The sequence below is a fragment of the Strigops habroptila genome, chromosome 11 (genome assembly GCF_004027225.2).
Source record: "Strigops habroptila isolate Jane chromosome 11, bStrHab1.2.pri, whole genome shotgun sequence".
Taxonomy (NCBI): Eukaryota; Metazoa; Chordata; class Aves; order Psittaciformes; family Psittacidae; genus Strigops; species Strigops habroptila.
In genome coordinates, this window is record NC_046360.1 from 24965081 (window position 1) to 24981423 (window position 16343).

The following is a 16343-nucleotide window of genomic DNA, read 5'->3' on the forward strand; positions in this document are numbered from 1 at the left end:
AATTTCTATCAAAAACTGTTCACTTGGAAAATTCCCTAGCAGCTTCAGTATTTCCAAGAGCACATGCAAATACCTTTCAGACATTTGTAAACAGTCTTTTTTTTTCTTTGTGGCAATACTAAAGACAGGACAGTGAGGCCAGGCCACACAATCTTTTCCTGTTCAAGATATCAAGTGATTTAAGGCTGGTGAATCATTGCTACTAATCATCCATCAACAAACCTCTCTTATAAAATAAAAATAACAAAATAAGCCATAAAATTAAACTATTTCTCATCTAAAATTAATCAACTGGAAACACAACAGCATTCATATTACTTTTTTTTTTTTTTTGCTAACTGACAATGCAGTTGACAGTTTTACCTGGAAGGATAAGGCCTTTAGTCTGAGCTTTAACTAACCTATGAAACATCTTCATTGTGATTTCCTTTTACCTTCCTATCAGTAATCTTGAAAATATGCTGTTCCCAAGTTAAATACTAATTTTCCTGTGATATGAACCACAAGTCTGTTTTTCATTTCTATAGCTTTTCTTACATTTGACTATTTCCTGACTCTATCAAGATGCTTATTGATCACAACTTTTAATGATTATAACTACCTTATGCAGGGCTTCCCAAATTACACCGATTCAAACCAACTAAAATCACATAATATAGTTTATCCATAGTTCTACAAAATTCATTTTTGAAGACCTCTACTTACCTCCAAAGTTTACCCCTCTATCAACAACTGTCATTTAAAAATTTTCCCTTCTGTAGAAATGTTTCTGTTTCATTGCTCTCCTACTCAATTTTCCAATTCCAGTTTTCTTTAAGTCCTCTCTATCCTTCTCTGTCATTATGTGGGTTATAACAGCGGGGTTTTTTTAGCTATTTATCCCAAATTCCTAACACTTGTATCTAGGCACCTCCTTTAACATACTAACACCCACTTCTCTAGAACAATCAAGACAACACTGTGCTAAGCAGTTCTCTACACTAGTAGGTCCCCATGCACATAAAATCATTAACATGGTGTTAACTTAGATTCTGTATCAATTTAATTTCTGTTCGCTGTGAAAGGGAGATAGCATTAAATTGTGCACATGGTAGCCCTTCTAAAGACGGATTATGAGACAGTGAAAGTCGTGTATGTGGAAACATAAATGCTACCAAATGAACTGTACATAAATCCACCCAGTCAATAACCAGGATATGGATTGCATCCTTCCTACTTCTGCTGAGCGCTATCCTACTATATAAAAAGCTCCATTGCAATGCAGATAGACACTAGTGAGGCACAAAAAGACTTGTCTTTAAAAGCAACAGCCTGTCATGAATATAAGTTTCTATTCCCACCTCCAACACCCCCAATTTTCCATACTATAAAGCAGCAACAGTTCACATTTGGATATCAAACTAGGTGATACATCTACTGCCAGAAAAGTAATGTGTAATGAACCATATTATTCCTCTGGTGTTTTAAACAGGTAGAAACAATAATAAAAGAACTGTCAAGGAAATCTACAGTGCTAATTTTATACTGTCTGTAGCGCTTCATACTAAAAATAATTCAAAGATGTCATTTTCAAAATTAGCATTTCTATTAAAAAGAAAACCAGATTCATCCTAGTTGAGCTTAGACATTGACTTAGCAGAATAGTTCCACTGAGGCAGATGAATGCATGAATAAGGATCTGCACTGCAGGACTTAATAAAAACATACATATTGAAAAAATTAAAATGATAGCCTAGGAATTTTGATAAACATTTGTTTTATAACTGCAATGCAGTTCATTTAGTTGATTATTCCTGAGTTCAGATCTAATACGCACTGCTCTACAGAACTGAAAAGCTTTAACACATTTAAAGCAATTTCACTTTTAGATTCAAAATGCACTGTGTTTGTCTATGGTTCACAACTGTCAATTCACTTTCAAACCACAAATTCTTCCTTGTTTAATTATAATACACTGTTTAGAAGTTAACTTTAAAACTGTTTGAAAAACAGGTTCGTAAAATCCTTCAGTCCTACGTTCAAAGGAGCTGTTAAATTAAAATAAACTAATTACAGGCCTAAAAATATGGAATTCAAAATGGGACATGAGGAGAATTTAGGCACCTCCAGCCAAAACAGTGATCCTCAAGGTCCCTATCTCATCCTGGAGATGTCTATCCTCTGAAGACAATACACTTTTTGATGGTAAAATAGGCAAGACAGAGGAGCTGTATCTCTGTGCATGGCAAGAGTCTACCTACCCGGCCAGCACTGAATATCTCACTGCACAGCTTATGTCTGAGCCTGACTTGGATCTAGAAATGAAGCCCACCCCTGCACAGATGATCTGAAGAGTTTGATCCAACAGGTCTTCTCAAAGCCAGCCTAATAAACACCAACCAGGTGGGTTCCCTACAAAATTCTTCAGGTGCTATTTCTTTCTAAAATGGTACATGAGCAGCAGCCATTCCTAGTCCAGGAGCAGGAATACCCATCCCAGAAGCAAAACCCCCAGGTCCAAATCCGTTTTCAGTTGAGGACTCAAAGCAATGTCTTTTAGCAGAATGTTTTAATCAGCGGGCCACAGGCTGTGTTAAATGCTGGGATGAGGGCAGGGATACGTAAAAGCTCACATGTTGAAGCTGTATCAATGTACAGAAAATAATTCAAGATTCATTGGGCCAGAGAAAGAACACAAGAGGGAGCAAGAGTCTGTAGCCTAATGATTTGGGCACTCAGCTGGGAAAAGGAGTCCTGGGTTCCTGGCCTTTGCTCCATAGGAGGTTTGCGCAATTTATCTAACAGGCTTTCCATAATATAAGTCCTAGCTTGACTCTGGTTATGTTTCCCTTCTTGATCCAAGTCTATAAATAACATTCTGTGTAATCACATTTATAAATTTGAATTTTGCAAACATCAACATGTCTTTTGCATGCTTTTAAATTTTAAATAAATAAATCTGGAATGTGTCATCAATAAAACTGGAATGTGTCAAAACCTTAAAGTCCATTTCATATTAGTTTTGCTTATAAGTATATAAAATACAAGAACTTGAGAGCAGGTTAAAAATAATATTAAAATGCAAACATATTTATTTATTTGTGTAAATAAATGCTTTGAATTACTAAATTGGAATTTATTTTTTAATCTCATCTTTTTAAGAATATGTTAAGATTTTTAGGAAGTTGTAACAATAGTAATAGACTTCTAATATCTTAATTCTTCTCAGTTTCAGTTTCTGATTTTCAATTCATAGTATTTTCATTTGCTGGTTCTCATTCCCTAGCACAACAGTGCAATATCATGCAGGCGACTGTTTAAATCCAAGCAAGGTTACCCTGAAATTCCCACTCCAACAATTTCATGGACATATTTCTGTTTTTGCTAAACATTCTTTATATAATAGCTTCATTTTGTGCCTAAGTCTACATAAGAGGGTCCCTTTAAATAATACTCCATGCCTTAAAACATATTACAAAAACTGCTATATCAAGGCAAGTTATGCAACAGCTCTCTATGGTTTTAGCGTATTTACTCTGTCACGCCATATGTGAGACTGCAGCCTCCACAACAAAACCTTTACACACTGAAGTCATTATCTCTGTGAAGTCTGCAACTGGCATTTAAAACTTATTGATGGCCTGGGTATTGGTGGCTCAGTAGGCAGCACTCTTGCCGGAGGCCTAGAAGGTCAGAGGTTCACATTCTGCTCAAAGAACAAGTTGGACATATTCCAGGATTGTGTGTGGGCTGTGCTAGACTCCTAAAGGGGCAGTCCTTAGGACAGTAAGTGAAACCTTGTCTGTTCTGTGGATATCAAAGTCCTCTTGGAAATGGAAGAGGAAGAGTAAGAAGCAAGTTTAACTTGCCTGAAGCAAGTGAAGGAAAATTAGTGTATTTGCTGTGAATTTAGTTGCATGTGCTAAATACGTAATGGTACAACTACAGTAGACTGAACAGTTTTAAACAAGCCATTTTGGTCTTTGTGGTCAGCACACGTGCAAGAGACAGGTCCAATCTGCCAGGCATGCTCAGTATTAGCTAACTTCCTAAATACCAGAATGACTTTGGATTCAATTTCACAGCATGGAACTATGAAAAATGCATGTGTAGTTTTGGTAAGTGAGAAGTCTAAATAAAAATGCTTTAATGCTGGTAAAACTTCAGACCGTACTATAAAATTACTGAAAAAATCTTCAGCCAAATATCCAACTCAATACTAGCAACATATATAGAGAATAATATAAATGGAGATTCAACCTGCTCTGGTGTTAAACTTTGATACTTGAATATCCCAGATGTCTCCCTCCTCCTCTTCTTCCTTATAGACAGGTAAAGATGGATCTCTTGAAGGAACTGGGGATCACACTCTAGGCAAAGGTTGGACAGGTGATCAATGTACAGCATGAGATTTTGCCGTGGCTATGTGCCTCCAACAGTGACTGGATCATCTGGTTTAGAAAAACAATTCAAAATTGTAATTTTTTTTAAGAACGTATTTAGGGAAAAAATAGCAAAAGGGAGAACAAATTATTTTTAAAACATGGAATGTATCACAGAACGTCTTCCCGTAATTATATAGTTAATTTCAAAAATTCAATTATTTCTTATGTAACATTTAGTTCATAAACTGTTTAATTCCTTAGCAGTTAGCCATTAAAGGATTGTATCCCATTTCCATTGGCAGAGTGTGTTCAACAGATACTGATGAGATATCAAGTTACTACTCATAAGCTTCCATATCATTTTTTGGTATCTAGCACAACTGTTCAGAGTGCCAAGGCCTGGCCCATTACTTAAACAGGCTTTGGAGCAAGCCACTATTTATTGGCCAAATGGGATTCTACCCTGTAGCGCACTTTAGGGAAATATGCACTGAGGTTAATGTTTGTTAACGAAGATTCATCTCCCAACACTCCCTTCATTGTCAATAGACTGAAAGAGCATTTTTTAAAGGACCATTCAGAGAACCTAAAGTGAGACTTTTTCTTCTAGCATTTAGGAACACCACCTTTTATCTACCATCACAGAAAAACAAATAACGCTCTCCTTCCCAGAAATATCCATTAGGATAATGGACCTTTAGGTTTAAGTTTAGTGAAATCAACCTGTATTTAAGCAACAGTGTTTACACACAGTAAGAGAGATCATGAATTACAAGCATCATGACATCTTTAGGCTATCACCCACTTAATGTGTAAGCAATGAGCTTCTTAAACAAAACAAGTTAATGATATCATTATTTCCAGTTTAGAAACAGGAACTCATAACAAAATCCCACTGCAAATGTGCAAAGAATTATGAGTCCATTTTGTCGCTAAAACATGAAAAGAAGCTATTTCAAGGAACGAAGGATGTCCTCTTAACCTGTGACAACAAATTTGTTTGGTTTTTACTCTTCTCAGTAAGAAAGCAATTAGGGGTTTTTTTCCAATAAAAATATTCTTGTCCATATATAAACACTCCTGGTAATCATGTAATTACCTTACCCAATCAGATTAAATTGCTGTCAGTTGAGTTCCCACTGTTGATTAACTTTTGTGTACTCTAAATCTAAATGAAGTCTTTGGTAAAGTCACTTAGTCATTTACAAAGGTGTCTCTATGATTCCAAAAAGTATAACAGCAATATATTATTTGCTGTAATCATCAAATATCCAAGGTCAAGGATAGATCACAGTGGACCCTTTTTTTTTAAAACCCAGAGAAACACAGAATTAAATTGTGTTGCTTATTTTTGTGTTTCTTGCCATGACTTCTTTGACCCGCCCACATTAAACACCATAATTATGTAATTAAAACTAATTATGCAATTTAACATACATATTTTTGTCCTACAACAGGCAGGTCAATTACCTCACTCATTGACCTTGGAAGCTTTCACAGTTTAAACAAAACAATGAGGCTTTCAATTAATTTTGAAGTACAAACAGAGAAGGAGCAGCAGAACCACAAGTCTTTAAGCTGATATTGCCTAGATGAAATGCTTACAGATCTATTTTGTATTACATGAACAAGATTACTTCATAAGAACTTCTAAATGTCTGTCTTGTATATTTCTATTATTAAAAATACTAACACATTTGTGAACAAATCATATCTACACATTACTTGCCAAATGCAAGCAAGAAAGGAGGCCATATAATACTTTGTCCCACTTTCTTTTCTTCAGTATGGTTTCCTTTGCTTCCTCCTGTACTTCTCTACCTCTCTTCCTATTTCACCTTTGCTTTCTGAAGTCTTTTTCTTTCCCTTTTAGTCTTCATTATCTTCTCTGTTCCATTTCTAGCTGTAAAACTTCTAGCAATTTATATATTATCAAACTGCTGTAGCCATTGTCTTTTCCAGTTTCCACTTGCATCCCTAACCCCATTTACGAGATGATGTTTCTCATCAGGTGTTGGTGCCAGTGGCTTCTGATGATGGTAATCCAGCACACTGAGGGAACTCTGGCCTGCAGAAAGCTGCAGCTAAAACAAACATGGTACATGCTCTGAAGACCATTCTAAATTTTCCAGTGTGGGAAGTTTGGTACAAGTGACAGACACATTGTGTAACCATTGAAATATGTTTCACCTGGATAATGTCTTAATTCTCTTTCTTCATTTCAGTAAGCTATATATATACTGCACTGAAAAATATTAAAATTGTACAACAGAGACTCAAGCAATATTACATTGTGTCCGAGGAACTTCCTTCTTTTCATAGAGCAAAATTACCATCATAATACAACCACATTTTTATTTTTCAGTAAACTAAATCCCATTCACTAAAGAATAATCCTTAAACCAATTATAAGCCTAGGAGCTTTACATTAGAAAGGATGACGGTCTGCTATCCTGTGTTTTCAATTGCTATCTCAGCCACAAATAGTTCCACTGAAATTAACAGACTTAGCTGTGAAGTGACAGACAATGTATATATAAGTATACCAATCAAGATTTGTTTTTTCTAAACCTTGTTTTATGTGAGGATCAGAAAATAGCTAGTGTCAAAATACACATGCAAATCTTTGCTGACTTGTTGAGTAAGGCAAAAATATCTACAGCGCGCTTTGTATGTTGGTGTCATTTCTAACACCATCTTCGGAGGCCTTTTGGTTCTCCGCTTTAATTAGGCCTGATTTGCATAAATGAGCTCAAAAAGATATCAGTAAACCTTTGACATAATGGAAACAAGGAGCACTGAACTCTGAATGAGGAGTTACAATGGGAAAAAACCAATTTAAGATTACAGCAGGCCTTATTGCAACATTAAACCTCAAATAATTGGATCTGATTTATATAAAGTACAGCAATATATTGAAATAGCGCCCCAAACTTCTGGACAATAGTTTGAAGGAAAACAATATAGTGCATGTGTATAAATTCTATCCAAGAAAGAGAAGGAGATTTCTTATACTCTCATTTAACAAAAAGGCTCCTTCTGTTTTGAATGGAACATTACAATTCTAATTCAGTTCATAGAGCACCACAAACAGAGCAGCAAAAGAATCTGCGAAGGAGTCCAAATTTGGTGCTATTGAAACAGAGTGGATTAGAGGAATTGGGACAGAATCCTACAAGTGGCTAAGTAGCGGCAGGAGATCAGCTTCACAAACAGCAGGATGCTGTTCTTTCCAGACGTGAGTGACATAATACAGGCATAACAATCAAGATTTTAGCAGATAAATGTATGCATTAGGAAAAGGCCTTGCTGTAGAACTTTCATACTCAACAAACATTTAGGTAAATTCTGTAGACCTAATTTACACTGGAGAGCATTTTGTCTTATATGAACATGTCATGCTAATCATGTAGAACAGAATCATTTATAACATAAAGACAGTAATTTTCGAAGAGCCTAAAGGCAGAAAACACAAGAGTATTGCTTAACAATTCAGTAAATGGATAAAGCCAAAAACTTTTGTAGTTTGACACAGCTTCAATTCTGTCCTGAGCAATTCTATCTTTATTAGGTTAAATATACATAAAAATATTAGCTCCAAATATCTAGGATATCTAGAATGAGCAAGTAATAGAATCTATGCAACCTTATTAATTATCCATAAATTCAATACTATAGCAGTAGTTTTAAGGTTCTGAAGGCATCTGTAAAGGACATATTGAGTATCAAAACAAGATGCACTTAATGAAAAAAAGGATCAATAGATCATTTTTCTAATAGATCATCAAATTTCTAAATTTGATGGAATTTTATAAAAATTACAGTTTCATTCTAAATATCTATTCTCAACTCACACTATTTTTTAAATATTTTTTAAAAAGGCTAACATTCCAGTTACTTTCCCTCTTATGCTCTGAGCAACCAGAATAAAATGTATTCAATAACTTTTTTGCAAACAGTATCTCGGCATTTAATAGCCCGTGATGGACACTCCAACCCCATGAATTCATCAAATCTCTTTTTGAACCAGTAAAAACTTTGGCAACTCACAGCATCATGTAGCAAGAAATTCCACAAAATTTCACTTTATACGAAGAAATATCCATCCCCCATCCTTCCTATGTTTTGTTTTGTTTTTTAAACTCCCCAACTGCTACTTTTATTTGATACTCAGATTAATCATAATATGAGGGATAGTAAGTAGCTGTTTTGAATTCACTTCTTCATAAGGGATGGCTTTATATTTTCTGGAAACTCACAGGCATTTGGTTAAACCGTATTAGTTTTCCAGTTATCAACTGTTCAGTTTTCATTCAGAAATCAGTTTAAGAGGCAGTCGTGCCTTTGAGAACCTAAACTATAGTGATTAAGGCAGGACAGAGAAAAAGCCAACCACAAGCACAAACGGAGAGATTTCCCCTGCCATAGCTGGGGCAACCACATAAGAACATGACATTTGCAGAAGGACACCTGAAGACTGTATTCCCAGAGACCTTTCTCAGGACATGACCAGAAGTTAATCTATTATCTGATCACAAAACAAGCATATCACATAATCGAGAGAGGGAACACGACAGATGATGTCTGTATTTTGATAATTTGATGGACAGGTAAATAGATCTATGGTCATTTCTTTAGGAGAAAGACCAGATTACAGAGTAGATCCTCTTCTTGCTAGCTGGCTCCAGTCTATGGATCTTGACACAAGTTGACCATCTGTGATGTTAGTGTGTATGACTTCTGGAGATCTTTCATAAACCTGAATGATCAGGAATTTGAAATGATATACAGACAGCCACAGTATTCAGCAGCTCTAGCTCTAGCTGCCTGCTCAGCTGAGAAACAGCTAGATGATGCTGCCTTACTGTTACCTACTACCTGCAGCATACTGCAGTTATTGAAATACGTAGTCATCTTGTTCTCATTACCACAGGGAGTGTGACTTATTTACATGTACGGATGTATTGCACATTTATAGCATGTTTGGTGCAGAGCAGAGAAGCTCTGTAAAAGCTGATTAGGACATGCTGAACTAAAAATTGGATACTTCGTGAGAATCTGCGTTTTGGCCTTTCCCCAGATGTCTTCCCACCACAAAGTGAGAGAGGACAACTGGAGTAGACTAACCTTCTATAAACAAGAGACATTTTTGCTTTCCTTTTGAAGGTATTCCTTGCATGTTACTACATTTACATAAAGGATCTTTATTCTTTCCCATATATAGTAAATTGCACTCCAGTATGTGAATTTTGTATAGCCATTTCCCCCTCAAATACAAAACAGAATTATCCTCACTGTCATTCAAGCTTTTTTTTCACCCCATTACAAAGAATTGATGCAAATCTATTTTTGTTTGGTCTGCTTTATGCTGACAGCAATTAATTCCAAAGCCTACAGCATAAAGACATACAAGCATCACATATGTTTTTAATCTATAAGCAAGTTATCCAATTATTTTAGGTAAACTTTATGATCACAACCATTCTTACCAACTCTGATATGATAGATTGTTTTCTTCTTAATGGCTTAAGACTCTTATGCACTGCTATAGGGAATAATCTCCTGGACATTCCTCATGTTTTGCCTCCTGATCTTGAAATAATAATATAGCCAATGAGCACATTTTGTTTATACTTATTAGTAAAAAGACACTAAAAGCATGCTGGGAAAGAATATTCCATGCCTTAGGACTCAAACAAGTTCTCCTTATAAAGAGAGCTTGTGTAAATCACGAAGTTGACAAATTTCATGGATTAGTTATGGTGAAAGTATCAGATTTCATGGTTTAAAACATATTAATAAGAAAATCATATTAGAATCCTGATTATCCAAATTCTGCATGTTGTTGAAGAATTAAATGAAAAAATAGTTCCAGAGTCCTTTAACTTATTTACACTTGCACTGAGTCACATATAGAGTGTAAATCTTTCTCATCAAGCAAGTGCCTTGTAAAACCTCTGAAATCTATATTTAGCTGCATTAGGCAAGACACGCTAGAAACAGAACATCAGGAATTATAGAGACGATAGTACATTCAAGCTATTTCAATGCATTTTTTTCATCAAATCATCCTAACGTGAAAATAATTTGTCACCTTATAGAAAAACTTTAGAAGAAACAGACTTTGAAATGCAAGCTGCTGTTTTCATGATTATTTATATTTGTTGTACTTGACCGAAAATTAGGGAATCTCCTAAAGAAGTTCCACTTCAACAGAATATTTTGGGTATTCTGGTAAAAAAATAAAATTCATACCAATGAAAAACAATATTTGGAGTTAAGAGAAACTATCAGTTTTCATGTAAAACTTCATGGCTCTTAAGTCTTTGATGATGATGTAATTTAAAGTGAGGCCTTATTTTAGAAAGAGGTTACATATAACCATGTGATTTAAAGAGACTTGTTGACTATGTAACTATTTGGCTTGATGCCTACATCTCTTCTACTTAGTTGTATAGACCACTTGTCATCTCTGTGTATGAAGACAGCCAATTTGTCAAACATTTGTTCTAATTCTTTTTCTTTGTCTTCTTTACAATATTCTTCATACACATCCTGGTCATCAATATCATATATCTGACTGGAGGATGGAAATCCATTTGTGTCTCAGTCTTATTTTCTTTGCATGCAATCCTCCTAGGTCTTATAGGATGTACTTAATAAGAACCACATTATTCTGCTAAAGGAAGTCCTTGAGCAGACTTTGAGAAGCAGTATGGCAAATTAGTTTCAGAACATGGAAGGTCAGGTTGGAAATAAAATGCTGCAGCTATCTGCAGTATTTTCTGCAGTTCAAAAAGTAAGAAAAAGAGCTCTAACTTTCAAGAAAAGATTTGTTTGATGTTTTTCCTTTAGAAAACTGAAGTAATTTATCCAGAAACAATAATCTGTTGGACATTAGCTGAAACTAATTAAAATTAGCTTTTAGTTAGATTCACATTTTAAATGTATGATCAATCACACTTTCAAGTATATTTAAACACTTTTGTTTCCACAAACGTAGAATGTTATTTGCAACAAATTCTCTACCATTCAAATATTTAAATTTAGAAGTGTGTTTGAGTTTGAACATAAATAGCCCTTTAGATGGTTGGAAATGCCAGGTTTATAGCTGTCCTTGTAACCTTAATTCTGCCCCCTGGTGTCTATAAATTATGCCTATTTCTGACTAATGATCACATGTTATTTTTTGGTTCAGGATCTCAGTGTCAATCTGTTCGCATGCTAAATGTTTCTTACAGACTGAAGTTGCCTTTCAATACTACCAAAGTTTTAAAAAACCTGCCTTTGCTAGGCATATCCCTGAAATGATATTATTTGTTTCCTGGACTTCTCTGTGCTGCTCATCACCATATCTGGATATCTCTAGAATGCTAACAAACAGCTTTCTGTATCTTCTGTGTCATATGAAAAGAGCATTATTATCTGTGTGGGAAAAGATGGTGCACAGACACTGGGCACAGTTTCAAAAGTCTTTGTTTGCTGCAGATGTCTTGGTCGTTTGTGCTAATGCATTAGGTTTACTTGTGTGAAGTTCTTTGTTTTTTATAGTCCTTTTCAATTTTTAAACAGTTGTATAGACTTTAACATGACACATCTCTATAAAATAAAATTTCACATTTTATTTTCCTCATTTTGTAGATGTTAAAAAGTGACTTTTGCCTAGGCCACCCTGAAAACCATTAGAAATGTCCTAAAATTCAGAACCACTAAGTATTGCTCCTGATGACCAGGTCCTTTTACAACCATAATGGAAGTGTTTTCATTGCTCTCAGGTACTGTGAATGCTCTATACAGCTGAGACAGATCATGACTGAAATGCACACAAGTTAACACAATACCTATATTTCGGTCTACACAATTTGTTAGCGCATAAGAAATCTGTAGCAAGCGAACAGATAGAGCTAAGTTGAACAATAACATTATTGTTTGTCTCTCCCACAGTCACTGTCCCTTTTAATATGGAACTCAAATATGTTAGATTAATATAATAGATAGCAAGCATGTCACAGCAGTGAGGTGCTACAGAAAAGGTAGTAAATGGTTGTAGAACTGAAAAGCACCGTAACATGCACCAAAAAGGCCACTAAAATAAAAACTATATAAGCTGCTTTAAATCTGGCACTTCCTAACTTCCAGAATTTTGATTTACATTATAATGTCCATTTAATGAAGCCATTTTGTTGACTTGCAATATATATTTACTGTATTAAGAGACAAAAGTTACAGACAACTTCAATGATGGCTCATCAGAATCAGAAGCAAAGTTTGAGCTCTTAACAGTGACAGCTGAAGTACAGATATACACCACCCAAAATAAACCTGTGGTTATTGGTGATCACTTCCAATTATAGTGTTGTGCACTGAAAGAAAATGCTGTTAGCTTATATACCTGAGAAAATGAAAGCATTTTGGTTTGCTTTGTCTATTAAGACACACTGAAGCATAAATCTATCACTCTGAACAAAATCTGAGAGCACTCGCTAGAGTGGCCACTAAACTAAAAAACAGTGAAAGTACGCTTTTCATTCTTTAAACCTACCAGCTTTTCCTCCCTACTTTGAAATGGATCTGATCCAAAACTCAGCTGGACTTATAGGGAGCCGTTTTCTTGATTTCACAGTTAGGTGACACACAACTTGGAGGAGTCTGAACAGTGCATATGTCAGGTTAAAAATATCGTATCTACTCTGTTTTTACCATCTGGTTTTCAATCACACAGATCTCAATGGATTTCTCATTATCTGTTCTAACATCAGTAAATTAGAATCAGCTACAAAATTTAATTACATAAATGTCTTTGTAGAAGCAATGAATGCATCATTAAGACCCAATAATAGTCTCAGTCAAGTCTATCAAAACTCTCCCATTTTCTTTGGCAAGAGCAGATTAAAACTGAAATACTACAAAAATTCCAATTTACTCTCCAATAGTGAGCTTATGTGGGTTTTGTCTGCATTTCATTCTCCTCAGTGATGAAAAAACATTATAATCAGATTTTGGTTATTAACATTTTGGGGTGCAAGGCTTGATTTTCTATTGACATTGAAATGAGAACAAACCCCACTATATTTCCTTTACAATTACTGAAAAAAAAGGAATAAATTTTTTTTACTAAATTTGGTCAAAACTTTTATATAATGATCTATCCCCCACTTTCTCATATACTGAAAGAAATAAGTAATCCATGTTTGTAAAGTGTTTTAATGACCTCAGATGAAAATTACAGAAATGCAAAGCAAGTATAATTGTTCTTATTATGATGAAAATGTCTAGTTCTACTCACTATGTTCATTGCCTTAAGTAACACAGTGGGTAGCCTGTTATTACTAAAGGAATAAACTTTTTCATCAAACACTCTTTATAAAAATATTTCCCTGGAAATGTAACACAGCATGTAGCAAGACTACTACAATTTTCCATCAACTATGAGTGCATGCAGCATAAGTCCTGTATTTAGATAATTTTACTTGAGCTTTTTGGCAATAGTTCCTCTCAAGGAAACCTACATTAACCTGAAATTTAGAGTCTGTTATCCCCAGGCCAGCTTCATTGGAATTTTTAATATGGCACTGTCTATTCAGCAGTTGTGTGTAAAATGCCAATAAACTGGCCAGAAAAGAGCTGAAGGGCTAATTGCCTTTTAACTCCACTGCGATGATAAAGTCACGCAGAAAGAAAGGAAAAACTCCCACTGCTTTAACAAGTTTATCTGACTGCCACTTTAACATTCTCTGTCTGCATGCACTTTAGTGAATTCACCAATAAAAGGATAAAAGCATTCAAAATCCTATACCCTCAGCAACTAAAAAAGTCCAGATTCAAAACGTCTGCTTTGCTCAAATCAGACCATTAGGTCAGCGAGCTTTTTGCATGGCACTTGGTTTCAACTATACAGTATATATCAAGAAAAATTTTCCTTTTGAAGCAAAAGATTATAAATCCTTAGGAAACTGGAGTGACAGAAGAAAAGGAAGGATACCATTTTGAAATAATAATAAAAAGCAGAAACTGCTTCTCAGAGATGAAGGGTGAAATAGTGCCAACCACATCAGTTCTGAAATTCCCATTGCCTTTGATAGGTCAAGGATTTAATTGCAAAAATAAAATACAATACAGGAAAATATAGCATCACTTATTTTTTTAATCCTTGATAAATATATAATTTCAATTTTCAATTATTCTCTGGTCCTTCAACCACATTCTATATTATTCTCTTCTATACTTCCCTCTTCAAAAATACAGTTTTAGGAATACAACTTTTTTTTTTTATCTAATTGTGAATGAGATTTACTACCTAAATCTGGTTTTCTGAACTTTTTGCAAAGTGTTATTTCTTATTAACCAGCAATTTAAAGTAGTCATCAAATAATGTCACTTATGGTATCAATATTTATAGATAAAAGGCATATTTTCCTTTGCCAGCTGAGTGATAACTGTTCTTGTCCTACCTGATTCCACAAAACTAATGGTTATTAAAAGATATTTCACAGAGTAATTGAAAAGAAGAAACTAGTGATCACTTAATTTTTTGCCAGATCTGTATTTTTCACTGTGACCAGAGAAGGAACGCAATCAGCTGATATCGAATTGACCTGTTTCACTTATTAAAATAAAAGCAGCAGTAGAGGCATTGTGATTGCCAGCTGCAAACCACCAAGTGTTGTTTTGCTATTAAAAAAAATCTCTTCCATGTTTTTCTTATTGTAACCTGGACAGAGTACAAAATCCAAAATCCAAAGGACTTTCTATAGAAAAGAATACTGTTAACACCAAAAATTCCTCAAGTACTCACTAAAGCAAATGTTGTATCAGATTACAGTAAAATTTAAAAGCAGAAGTTCAAACTAAAAATCAAGTGTCTTTCAAAACAGACTTACGTGCATCAGAGCCTATGTGTTAATGTACTTATTTCCATACAGTTCTGCATTTCCTTTCTCCATCACTTGTAATTTGTTCCAGATTTTGTTATTTCTTTCACATTTGAAAGTACATTTTTCCACATTAGTGTGATGAAAGACTGAACTGGATGGAAGTACAGTGAAATGTTAGAGGGAAAATGAAAACAAAAATGAACTAAAATTTTCAATTTACAAGGTAGCAACAAAAATAAAGAAAATTTAGTGCTCAGGGAGACCCAGAATGTACATGTTCACAGTGAAAAATAATCTTGGCTATCCCCCCAAATTTAAAAATGCCAATACCTAAGGAAAGTACTGAATTTATCCATAACAATACACTACTTTTAGGTTGTCACTGCAGTTCAGGGGTATTCTTAAAGCTTAGATCTTTGTTACTAGATTAGAAGGCAGAGTAAACTAAAAGATCAAGCTAATCTAGGATAAACTTCTTTTCCACAGTTCAAAGGCATTGGCCTTTCCACAGGTTCAATTGCAGGTTTCTTTGAAGATGTGCCCTAAAGTTCATTAAAGAAATTTCACTGACTTGAGCTGATTTCAACATTAAAAAGATAATGTGAGATGTTCTTTGCTGGAAAGAACCTGACAGATTGACTTTGAAGCTTTTTTAGATGGTATCAGATTATTCTTTTATTCTTCCACTAAAAGCCTTCTTTATTTAAACAGATCTTTTTATTTAAATCCTTAAGAAAACTTTAAAAATTAAATCAAAAAAACAAACTTGAAAATACAGATTTTTTTAAAAACCCAGTTTAAAATAAATAAATAAATAAATAAATCATTATTTAACTCTTTCTACAGAATCCAAACTCAACATCTCTGATTTTTTTCCCCCTCATTGACTGTCCACAACAATATACCCATGTGGTAGTGTACTGTCAGTTATTGCTTATGCAGCATCTAATCAACTGCTGGCTTTAACAACAAAATATTTAGATAAATGTACATAGCTTTGTCTTAATATTAGGTGCTTCACAGGCTGTGTCAATAGTAATATGAAGAGGAAAACTGTTTAAGATTTTCTCAACTTTTGCTGAAATCAAGAGACACATTAGCTGAT

The 16343-nt window shown here is 34.6% G+C and overlaps 1 protein-coding gene across 17 annotated transcripts in view; it reads right to left on the bottom strand.

Moving 5' to 3' along the window:
* The window catches only part of ERC2 (ELKS/RAB6-interacting/CAST family member 2), a 488016-nt gene that overhangs the window by 55872 nt on the left and 415801 nt on the right, over nucleotides 1-16343 (bottom strand). For all 17 annotated transcript variants that reach the window (XR_003993765.1, XR_003993764.1, XR_003993761.1 and 14 more), the window contains one exon: nucleotides 4240-4430. The gene's annotated coding sequence lies outside the window, so the exon portion shown is untranslated. The remainder of the gene's footprint in view (nucleotides 1-4239; nucleotides 4431-16343) is intronic.